Genomic DNA, 12,384 nt, shown 5'->3' on the forward strand with positions numbered 1-12,384 from the left:
AAAGTTATTCCAAATAGAATGTTGCGGATTTCCTATGGAAACACGGTCCTAACTATAACTATCTACTGGCGACCGCCAGTAGATAATATTTCACTATGCTCAATAAATTGCTGATTGTTGCATAAAATGTCTCATCCAATAACAATGAATTGAAAATGAGACTATGCTAATACCCAATAAAGTGCAAGTGCATTAAATATTAGGGTTAACTCAAGCTAAAATCATTTTAACTATTAAAACATCCTCCAAAAGTTATGTACCACAAAATAAAATCAACTATACATATCATAAAGTGCAAGTGCACCTGTGCAAAATCAGCAAAACATGTGCAAATAGCAAAGTAATAGCAGCAAAAAAAGAGTAGTCTCATGGATGAGATTTATGCTTTAAAGTGCTGAAAAATACTGTAGTAATAAATATTGCAGCACCCATAAAATCGTCTAAAAGTCTAGGTACACAACCTCAGTAAAAGCCCAATTACAACCAATAGGTTAAAACTAGGTTAAAACTAAAGCACGGACCGGCTAAAAGAACGACAGAATGAAGGCTAACAATAAAATATTACATAGTGAATACAGATAAAATAATCACTAACTCTCACAGCATCATAAAAGGTTGTGCATATCTTCTCCAGTGTTAACGCCATTGGGCATCTTGGTATCTAATAGCAGTATATAGTGGGATTCTAGCTGTCTAAGACGTTTCTCCCCGTTACCTCCCCTCGGTAATTTGGGTACAGCATCAATCACAAAATACTTTAACTCATTCAAATTGTTGTGATGAACTAGTTTAAAATGGCGTGCTACCGGGTAACTGGGATCGGAGTTGACAATGGCATGAAGCTGTTGTAAAATCCGTGCAGATACCTGTAATTTAGTGCTGCCAATGTACTTTAAATTGCAAGAGCATTCAAGTATATATACTGCATGATCAGTTTTACACGTGAAGAATCCCTGAATACTAGTGGGAGTTTGTTCGAAAGCATTCATGAATTCAAAGGTGTTAGTGCCAAACTTGCAAGCTCGACAAAAGCTGTATTTAAAAAAAAACTTCAGATTTGATAACCAGGTATTAGTAGGAACAACCTCAGGACAGGTCCTCACCAGAGCATCCCTCAGAGGGTGCTCGTCTGAATGTGACCTGAGGTAAATTTGGCACTAGCTGCGACATAGTCAAATCAGTTTTCACTATTGGCCAGTTCTTATAGATGAGTTTCCTCAAATCTTTGTCCCGACTACTGAAGGTCGTGATAAGCCGAACAGGGTAAGGACCACTAGGCCCTATGCTAGTGCTTGAAAAAGCTCTGCGGGTAGTTTTGCTAGTGACGGTCTCAAAATAATCACTGCGATTCATAGCATTGGCTTTAGCCAATGCTATTTTTAGGTCCTTTCTTTTGTATCCGCGGGCTAAAAATCTTAAAAGGGATTCATTCTGGCAAGTGATACAATCTGTTTCTGAACTGCATATTCGATTGATGCGAAGAAATTCCCCCGTAAGGGATACTTTTAAGAAGGTGATGAGGGTGAGAGCTTTGGGCATGTATTATAGCATTACCAGCTGTGCTTTTACTATGTAATTTAGTTTGTATGCTGTTATTATTGATATATAATTTCATATCAAGAAATTGTACTCGGTCTGAACTGATCTGAGCAGTAAGTTCAAGGTTCAATTCATTATTATTAACACAATTCACAAAATCATTCGCTGATTCAATAGACCCATTCCAAATAATGCAGATATCATCAATAAATCTCCACCAACGTACAACATGAGCCACATACAGCTCACTGTGGGTGTACCCGAGGACATGCTCCTCCCACCAGCCAACGCGTAAACACGCGTAACTGGGAGAAAAGCAAGCCCCCATGGCTACGCCCTGCAGCTGTTGAAATAGGTCATTATTAAACATAAAGTAGTTGTTTCGTAGACAAATCTCAATCATTCGTAATAACATGGCATTGTGTTGGTTGAAGATGATATTTCTTTTGTTGAGGTAGAATTTAACTGCATGTAATCCGTCTGAGTGGCGTATACTTGTGTAGAGGGAACAAATGTCCATAACAATGAATAAATATCCCCCTTGCCAAGTGACCGTTTGTACAGTGGATAAGAAATGGCCTGTGTCTTTGATGTATGATGGTAATTCCTCAACAAATTCATGGAGGAAAAAATCCACGTATTTAGATATTCTTTCACGGAGACTGCGTTGGGCAGAAATAATAGGCCTCCATGGGATGGGCACTTGTCGTTTATGCACTTTGGGAATGAAATATAAAACTGCAGTGATTGGAAAATCAACTTTCAAAAAACTGTGTTCACTTTTATTCAAAAGACCATCCCTTTTCCATTGCCCAAGTTCTTTGTGGATTGTGTCTTTTAGTTTTCTTATATCATTGACCGTGGCCTTCCTATAGCAGAATTCATCGTTCAAATGACGGTATGCTTCCTGTAAATACTGACTTTTTGCCCACAACACAACATTGCCTCCCTCATCAGCTTTTGTTATGATTACATCAGTATTAATCTTCAATTTTTTCATTAAAATAGAATATTGTTGATCACGATACGATCGATGTTTACTGGTTTTCATTACTTTTCGATTAAGCACTTTAAGATCTTGGATGACACAATCACTAAAAATGTCCAAATCATCTTTTGACATTAGTGGAATGAAGGTGGAGTTAGGGCGATAAGGGTTCAGTGCTGGTGAATTTCCAGTAGTGCCTAGATTAGATAGTTGTTGTTGGGTTGACCACACAATGTCATCTGAATTGTCAACAAGAGCATGTAATGTTTTAAGGTTGGTCACATCACTTGCGGCAAGTTGTATGCTTGGTTTATCAGAAATTGCAATATTAGCAGCAATGTTAGAAGCTTTGCTCAGTTTGAAGTGTTTCAATAACTTTAGTTTTCTTATAAACTTAAAAACGTCAATTCTGGTTTGAACATATTTGAAGCGACTTTTGGGGCAGAATGACAAACCCAAAGCTAACAGTTGTAACTCAGCTTTCGTAAGATTTACATAAGTCCGGTTAATGACAGTGTTGTCCATAGTGGGGTTGATACTTAGTTCTTCTTCTTAGTGTTTCGCCATCTTCCCCTGTTATTTCCTCCTTTTGGCTTTACATCTTTGTTTTCTACATTCATTCCTCCATCTGTTCCTCTCTTGGCCTGAGTAGTTTGCCGCAGGGTCTGGCAGCGATCTTCTACTAAAAAACCTAATTCTTCAGATGGAGATAAATTGTTTGGAATTAACCTAGGCCCTTTATCTGATCCACTGTCTTCTGAACATGCGCTGCTAGCAACTGAACTGAGATCTGTATCATATTCTTCAGGATTGCGCAGATTAGTTGTTGATATTGGGGTTGTTTTAGCGGTCAAAACCTGCCTTTTAACGTTATCAAATTTACGTGCAAATAGTAAAGTATCTACCAGATTCATAATGTCTCTTGTCTCTTGCAAACTTAAATATTTTGCGCGTCTTGATAGATTCTTCATATTTTTGAAGGCGTAAATCAATTTCTCCTCTACTTTTGGCAATAATATCTTGTTGCTCATGTGCTGCCAATAATAGATTAAGTGCGTCAATCTGTTTTAGAATTACATCTCTGTCAATAGCAGCATATTTTATTAGTATGGTAACCATATTCATCGAAGCCTCAAGATTATTAGTAGCCCATTCCTTAAGCATTAGGGGGTTTGGGTTCTCAAAGGAGGGGGCGATAAGCACTCTCAATCCCCGTGGTACTCGTCTTACTTCTTTATATTTCTCCAACGACCGTTTTTCCCACCATTTGGTTAATTATGTGCGAAGGAGTTTTTCTAATTTCTTTAGATGAGTTTTAACATCAGTGACAGTTTTAGGATTAATATCATTGTTTTCATCAGGTGTCGCATCATTATTTGGAAGATTGTCAAAAAGAGTGTCCGCTATGGCCTCTCGGCTCCATAGTGCGTCTGCCAATGACGACATTATATGGAACACTGGAGTAATGCACTCAGGTTCCCGCCACCAGTCACGGGAAGGTAACCTGTAATTTATAACAACGTAATCCCGCCACCCGCAAATGCCAAAAAGGTAAATACAGATCCCGGCTTACCCTCAAGGGTTTCCGATAGGTCCGCTGGCGTCCTCCGACTCACATAGACCTTCGTTGTCCCGAGAGAAACCACCGAGATCCGCAATACACAAATCACTCGGCTGCGGGGGGGCTGGCTCAATGTTGATCCCTTCCGGGTTACTGAAATATCGCGTCCGCGATGTCGGCCATAGAAGAGTCAGCCTCAAAGGTACGGGGAGGGTCTGTAAAGCAAAGATCGCCGTACTTTGCCGTAGATAAATGAAGAAAGCAAGTTCCCATCAATCCAACTTTTTAGAGGAGCACAGGTACAGACCACAGCACGCTGGAAGTAGATATTAGTGCAGGTTTATTCCATATGGATCGGCATGACACGTTTCGGCCGTGTTGCCACGGCCTTGATCACATGACATGCTGTGAGCCAACCATGCAAGATATAGTGCAAACTAACTTCCCTCCTCCCACATAGACCAATGGAACTGCGATAAACAAACAGCAAACTACAAGTGTGTTCGAGGCAAGAAATAGAAGAAATACTCAACTGCATAGTACAATGTCGTTCCCAATAAAAAATAATTGGAAACCACATATATATATATATGAGTGGTTTCCAATTATTTTTTATTGTACATACACACACACACACATATATATATATATATACACACACACATATATACATACACATATACACACACACATTTATACATACACACACACACACATATATACATACACACACACATATATACACACACACACACACATATATACACACACACACACCTCTTGTCTCAATATACATGGAATTTTAGGTGATGCAATTTAGGGTGAGGCTATATTATTTAATAGAGGTGAGGGGCAAGAAGCATAGGAATGCCGCTCAATTTATTCGATTCTTGCGGGACTGGGCACTGCCTATTCACATACGGTACTTGCAGATTCTGACTAAAGAACAAGTTACTTACCTTCGGTAACGATGTATCTGTAAGAAACATTAGTTGGATTCCTCACCTTAAAATATCAGACTGGATCCGGAAGATTTTGTCAGCAATACCCCTTGCGCGTCGCTAGGCATCATCTGCGGCTCCGCGTCCGTCGTCGGCGTCGTGCGCCGGAATGACGTCGGAGTACTTAGACGCCGCCCTCGCGCGCCGACGTCAGTTCTTGTACATAGCTTTCCGCGCCAGGAATGCAGAGCCATGCAAAGACCGACACTGGTGCCAAAAATAAAATCTAGGGGCCTGAAAAGGATAACCTTAACCCTAGATGTCAGTTCGCAGAACGGGGAGGATGGGTGGGTCGGTGAGGAATCTAACTAACTAATGTTTCTTACAGATACATCGTTACCGAAGGTAAGTAACTTGTTCATCTGAAAGAAACACGTTAGTTAGATTCCTCACCTTAGAATAGATACCCAAGCAATACCATCCCCGGTGGAGGGTCTGCGAACCAAGATCACACCAGAAAGTCCTGGAGGACAGAACGGCCAAAGAAGCCATCCCTCCGGACTTGGCTGTCAAGGCAATAATGCCTGGCAAACGTGTGTAGCGAAGCCCACGTCGCCGCCTGACAGATGTCCTGCAAAGGGACACCCCGTCCCAAAGCAGTAGTAGCCGCTGTGGCCCGAGTAGAATGGGCGCGCAGCCCAACAGGAGGGTCCTTTTTTGCCAAGGAATAACAAATTTTGATGCACAAAACGACCCACCGAGAGATGGTCCGTTTGTGCACAGCTTTCCCCTTCTTAGCACCCACGTATCCAACGAAAAGTTGGTCGTCCACCCGGAACTGCTTTGTGCAGTCCAGAAAAAAGGAGAGCGCATGTTTTGGGTCCAGACGGTGGAGCCTCTCTTCCTCTTTGGAAGGAGGCGGAAAGAATGTGGGCAAGGTGACAGACTGCCCAAGATGAAAGGGGGTCACCACTTTCGGAAGAAAGGAGGGACGAGGCCGAAGGACAACCTTGTCCGGATGAACAGAGAGAAAAGGAGGCTTTGATGATAAAGCCTGGAGCTCACTCACCCGTCTAGCCGAGGTGATGGCTACCAGAAAAGCAGTCTTAAGCGTCAGCAGACAAAGAGGACAATTATGAAGAGGCTCAAAGGGAGCGCACATTAGAAATGTGAGAACAAGATTCAAGTCCCACTGAGGCATTACAAAAGGGACAGGAGGGAACGTGTGAGTAATGCCTTTTAGAAAGCGTGTAACCACAGGGGACTTGAAAAGAGAAGGCTGATCAGGAAGCCGCAAGAAGGCAGAGATGGCAGCAAGATAACCTTTCAAGGTGCCCAGGGCAGAGCCCTGTCGGGTCAAAGAAAGAAGAAAGAGGAGAGCCTCAGAAAGAGGGGCGGAGAGGGGATCCACAGCCTTTGCTGTGCACCATGCCACAAATTTGTTCCACCGGCAGGCGTATACCGTCTTTGTGGAGGGACGCCTGGCTGCCAGAATGATATCACAGACTTCAGGAGGCAAGTCAAAGGCATCAACTGCCGCCGCTCAATCTCCACACATGGAGGTGGAGGCTGGACAGGTTCGGGTGGAGGACCGTCCCCTGCTGCTGCGACAGAAGATCCTCCCGAAGGGGCAGACGTATCGGAGGATCGGTCAACATACTGAGTAGCTCGGGATACCAGTACCTTCGTGCCCAATCCGGAGCCACCAAGATGACTTGGGCCCGGTCGTGCCTGATCTTCTTCAGCACTCTGGGCAGAAGTGGTATAGGCGGAAAGGCATACAACAGACCGCAACTCCACTCGCGACGAAAAGCGTCGCCGAGCGAGTGCCGCCTTGGAAATTCCAACGCGCAGAACTGCTGACATTGCGCGTTCTCTTCGTGGCGAATAGATCTAACCAAGGCTCTCCCCACTGCTGAAAGAGACCATGCGCCACTTCGGAGTTCAGACGCCATTCGTGATCCATCATGCACCGGCGGCTGAGTTCGTCTGCTCTGGCGTTCAGAGAGCCCGCCAGATGTTGAACCACTAGGGTGACGCCCTGGTGTTCCAGCCACGTCCAGAGGCGCAGAGCCTCCTGACAAAGGGTCCACGACCCCACCCCGCCCTGTTTGTTGCAATACCACATGGCGGTGGTGTTGTCCGTGAACACCTGCACGACACTTCCCCTGACAGAGGGAAGGAAGGCTTTCAGTGCAAGACGGATCGCTCTCAACTCCAAAAGGTTGATGTGGAGGCGAGACTCCGCCGGAGACCAGAGGCCTCTGATCTCCGCCTCTCCCATATGGCCACCCCATCCCAGGAGGGACGCATCCGTCACTACGACATGCTCCGGTTAGGGAAGGGAGAGGCTCTTGCCCGGGACCCAATCGCGGTCCGTGAGCCACCACTGCAACTGCTGTGCAGTGCCCTCCGAGATCAAGACATGGTCGGACAGGTTGCCGTGATGCTGGGCCCACTGAAACTTCAGGTCCCACTGCAGAGCCCGCATGCGCCGCCTGGCGTGATGCACTAGTAGGATGCAGGAGGCCATGAGCCCCAGAAGCCGCAACACTAGCCTGACCGAAACCCAGGATAGAGGCCGAAAGATGGGAATCAGTGCCTGAATATCCCGGTCCCGCTGTTCCGGCGGATAGACCCGGAACTGCGCCGAATCGAGAACCGCTCCGATGAAGAGGAGCTTCTGAGAGGGACTCAGGTGTGACTTCGGCACGTTGATGGAAAACCCCAGCAAATGCAGGAGATCCGCCGTAGTCTGGAGGTGGGAGACGACTGCCTGGGGCGAGCCCGCCTTCAACAACCAGTCGTCGAGATAGGGGAAGACTGGAACCCCTGATCTGCGCAGATGAGCTGCGACCACCGCCATCACTTTCGTGAACATCCGAGGGGCACTGGTAAGGCCGAAGGGGAGCACGGTAAACTGAAAGTGCTCTTGACCCACCGTGAACCGCAGGTAACGCCGGCGGGCCGGCAGGACGGGGATGTGGAAATATGCGTCCTGCAAGTCCAACGCTACCATCCAATCTCCCGGGTCTAGGGCAGCTAGAACCTGAGCCAAAGTTAACATCTTGAACCTTTCCTTCCGGAGGAAGGCATTGACGTTCCGGAGGTCCAAGATAGGGCGTAGGCCCCCTTTGCCCTTCTTGGGAACCAGAAAGTAGTGGGAATAACAACCACGACCTACTTCTGGGCTCGGAACGCGCTCGACGGCCCCCTTGGCCAAGAGGGCCGAAACTTCCTCGTGGAGAAGATTCAAATGATCCCCCGAGATACGGTGGCGCTGCGGTGGCATGGCTGGAGGGGTCGTCTCGAAGGGGAGGGAGTAGCCCCTTCGGACGATTTGCAGCACCCACCTGTCCGATGTGATGGACCGCCAGTGGAGCAGGTGATGGCGAACTCTGCCGCCCACTGGCGTGGAATGGGCCTGAAAGCTCGGACTAGGAAGGCTTTGAGGCGGATGCTGCCGGGGTGGACGTGGGCTGACCGCGTCGTCCTCCAGAACCGCCTCGGCGGAAACCACGTCCGCGACCGCGCGCAGGTTGGTTCTGTGGCTGGTGGCTAGGCGTACGTGAGGAGGCACCCCTTCCTTGGCCACGAAAGGGGCGAAAGGCGGAAGTGTGCGACCGCGGGGCCGAGAGGCCCAAGGACTTGGCCGTAGCCCAGGAGTCCTTAAAGCGATTCAGCGCACTGTCCGCTTTCTCACCAAAAAGGCGAGTGCCCTCAAAGGGCATGTCCATGAGAGTGCTCTGGACATCACCCGAAAAGGACGTGGACCGCAGCCAGGCCTGACGTCTAAGCGCCACCGTGGTAGAAATTGCCCTACCCAGCGAGTCCGTAGTGTCAAGCCCACATCGGATAGCATGTCGTGCTGCATCCCTCCCATCGGCCAGAGCCTGGGTAAGTCGTGTCTGGACCTCCTCTGGACACAGGGGCAGCACTTCCTCCACCGTATCCCACAGAGGGGGAATAACGGTCCAAGAGACAGGCGGTGTTCAAGGACCGCAGGCCCAAACTAAGGGAGGAGAACAGCTTTTTGCCAAACTGTTCCAGTCTCTTGGAATCCCGGTCCGGCGGAGCGGTCGGGAAGCAGGATTGGGAGGTAGAAGCCTGGATAACCAGGCTCTCGGGGGTAGGGTGTTGGGACAGAAAACTGGGGTCGCCCGGAGCAGGGCGGTGGCGCCTGGCGACGTTCCTGTCCACAGGAGGAACTGTGGAGGGCTTGGACCAGGTGCCCTGCAGAACGTCAATGAGAGCCTCATTGAATTGCAGCAGAGGCTCAGTGGAGCTTGCTGCAGACTGAAGCACCTCAGTGAGGACGTTAGTCCTCACAGCCACGGCAGGTAGCTCGAGCCCAAGGGCTGCGGCCGCCTTGCGCAGCACCACAGAGAAAGCAGCACCCTCCTCTGAAGCCACAGTCGGAGGAGAGATGAATCCAGTGTCTGGAGAGGTATCCAGACCACTGGCCTCCCCCAGTTCATCTGCCCAGTCCTGTGACAGCTGAGCCTGAACGGCCATAGGATCCTCGGATCCCTCCCATTCACCCCCGTCATCCGATTCCTGGTATGCAGGAGGAAGGATCGGAGCAGGACGATAGACATAATGTGTCTCCAGCGGCGCCGAATGCGGCGTCCATCGACGCCGTAACGGCGCCGGGCCCGGAGCGGGGCTGAACTGGGGCTCGACGCCGAGCGGAGCCGGCGTCGGAGGTGGTACCGGTGTCGACGCCGGCGGAGGAGGCGTGACGAGGTCGACCGACGTCGGCGGGGACTCGGGAACGGGTCCCTCGGGCACTTGCGGCGTCGAGGCCGGAGCCGTCGACCGCGCCGGAGCCGCCGGCAGGCAAGGTTGCCCAGTCGGGTCCGCAGGGCCCGAAGGCGCGCCAGCGGGCGTCGACGGCAGAGCCAGGTTCCTCATGGCCGAGGAAGGCACTGACTTCCGCCGGCGTCGCGTCAGTCCCAGGGACCGGCGGGTATGGGGTATTGCGCGGCGCCTGCGGCTCCGCTGAAGCCGCGGGGGTGGAACCACCCTGACACTCGGCCGAGTCGCGCGACCGGCGAGGGGAGTCCGAAGAGCGGTGTCGCCTCTTGGACTTCTTGGAGTGCTTCGACTTACCCGAAGACTTGGAGCCAGACGATCGATGATGACGTCGGCTGCGGCTCCGCGACCGATCCTTGGACCTCCTCCTGGACCGGGATCGAGAGGGGCGCGGAGCAGAGTGACGAAGCTCGAGAAGCTTACGGGACCGCTCCCGTCTAGCCTTCGAGGTCAGGGCCTTGCAGTCCGAACACGACTCCGCGTCGTGGTCGAGGCCCAAACAGTAAAGGCACCGGCGGTGATGGTCCGTAACCGACATCAAGCGGTTGCAGTCAGCACAGGCTTTAAAACCAGGCATCCTACCGGCACCGGAGTCGAGACAAGATCAAAAAGGATCAAAAAACTTAGTCAAAAAAGACTAAAAGGGGTACCTCTCCCGGATCTGCGCTTACTGGCGCGGAAAAAAGAAGAACTGACGTCAGCGCGCGAGGGCGGCGTCTAAAACTCCGACTACGTCATTCCGGCGCACGACGCCGACGACGGACGCGGAGCCGCAGGCGACGCGCAAGGGGTATTGCTGACGAAAAATCTTCCGGATCCAGTCTGACGCCTGGGGATATTCTAAGGTGAGGAATCTAACTAACGTGTTTCTTTCAGATTCTTGCATCCAACCACGCTAGTACGAGACAAATGCATCTGCTGCTAATAAATTAAGGAGGATCAATGTAGCTAGATAAAAGGTTTTGGGGGCTGAAGATAAAGGTTTATTCCTATGTATATAGGTTTCTGATGTCTTCTTGTCTTCCTGCAGATAGGTCATCTTGAAAGAACTATCCTCAGTCTTCAGACCAAATGTTCAGCGATGCTTCTGGTCACCAGTTGCACCCAAGTGACTTCATGAGTAGATTTACATGAATGGTACCCCAAGTAACTGATGCGAGTATTTTGTATGGTATCAGCTATGGTATGATTGACCAGGAAAAGGCTAGTGGGAAGAGTTGGAGTCATGGTGATCATTTAGGTGTCAGACATTTAGATCTGTTGGGGTATCATGTAGGCCTTCCCGATGGCCCTAGCAACATAAATATGAGCCTCGACACAGACACTGAAAATGGGAAAAATGGGTTGGGTGGAGCCAGAGGACTGGAAGGACAGTTGATGATGGGTGAAGGAACCCAGAAGTGGTGGCTGCCATTGTCAGGCACTGCCCTTCTATTCTACACTGCTGCAACTCTTTACAAGGCAGTCATCTAGGTCAGACTCTCTTACCGCTCATGAATCCCAAAACCCAATTTGAGGTGGGGGACAATGTATAATGATGGATTGTATATGCACTCTCATTAATTTAATTATCCGCAATTTGTTGCAATGTGGAAGGGCTAACCCTACTCTCGCTTGTATCCTAGTTGACAGTACTACATTTATATGATGGTATAGTTTGGACACATAGTTCTAGCTGATTCAAGTGGCTACGCTGTTTACTACAACATGTAGTACAATTTATTTTAATTCCAACACGTTCAAGGGTTTCGGGCGGCATATTGGCACATAACCTCTGGACTGATTGTGAAATTTTTCCTACTTCACTCAGTAGCATCCATATGGCTTCTAATAACTTGGCTTACCACTAAACAATACCCCGTTCTCCTGCACACCGGACCGATGTAAACTACGATATCAGTCGTTACAAAGATAGCCAACTAGCAGTGAGCTAAGTGGCCTGGTACAGCTGCCTCAACTGACAACCGCTATCAGGGCGTCCCAACAAGGAATTTTGTTAAGAGTGTTTTTCAGAACTCTTTGGATAGTGCCAGCAGATACACTGCAACTGACAGTGTGCAGCAGCTCTTGAATTAAGATATCTGTGCCGCTGGAAAATAGAACTGTGAGTATATTGCCATTTTAAACCTTTGTCGAGGCACATGGTGGTCCTTTAAAAATATTTTTCTTTACTTTCTCCCTTGCTTGTAGTATGATTTATATGAACAGGTTTCACAGTACTTTCTCTAGCTAGCATGTCTGCCGATTATCCGTCACTGTAAATATGGCAACAGTCCTGTAGCACACCATACACTGATTAGCCAAAAATATTTATACATCATGACTACAGACCATGCATTAGAGGGCAGATATTTGAGAATATGTACTGGGTGACTACATATGAGTATTGTTAAGGAGGACCAGCATCCCTATAGACAGTGGGGATTAAAACATAGGCAAATTAAGCAAAAGGAAATGATGGAAGGGCCTCATTGTACATAAACTTCTACTGATGCAGCAGGCTCATATTATTCATTACTAACTTGAATTTGTAGTCGCTC

General features: G+C 48.5%; 1 protein-coding gene across 9 annotated transcripts in view; it reads right to left on the reverse strand.

Annotated features, from left to right (window-relative positions):
• Positions 1-12,384, reverse strand: part of PRDM2 (PR/SET domain 2) — a 348,925-nt gene that overhangs the window by 90,443 nt on the left and 246,098 nt on the right. Inside the window, exon 1 of one of the 9 annotated variants that reach the window (XM_085608686.1) lies at positions 4,101-4,277. The exons of the other annotated variants lie outside the window; for them this stretch is intronic. The gene's annotated coding sequence lies outside the window, so the exon portion shown is untranslated. Of the gene's footprint in view, positions 1-4,100; positions 4,278-12,384 lie in introns of those variants that run through there. 9 annotated transcript variants of the gene reach the window in all.

The sequence above is a fragment of the Triturus cristatus genome, chromosome 1_2 (assembly GCF_964204655.1).
Source record: "Triturus cristatus chromosome 1_2, aTriCri1.1, whole genome shotgun sequence".
Classification (NCBI taxonomy): Eukaryota; Metazoa; Chordata; class Amphibia; order Caudata; family Salamandridae; genus Triturus; species Triturus cristatus.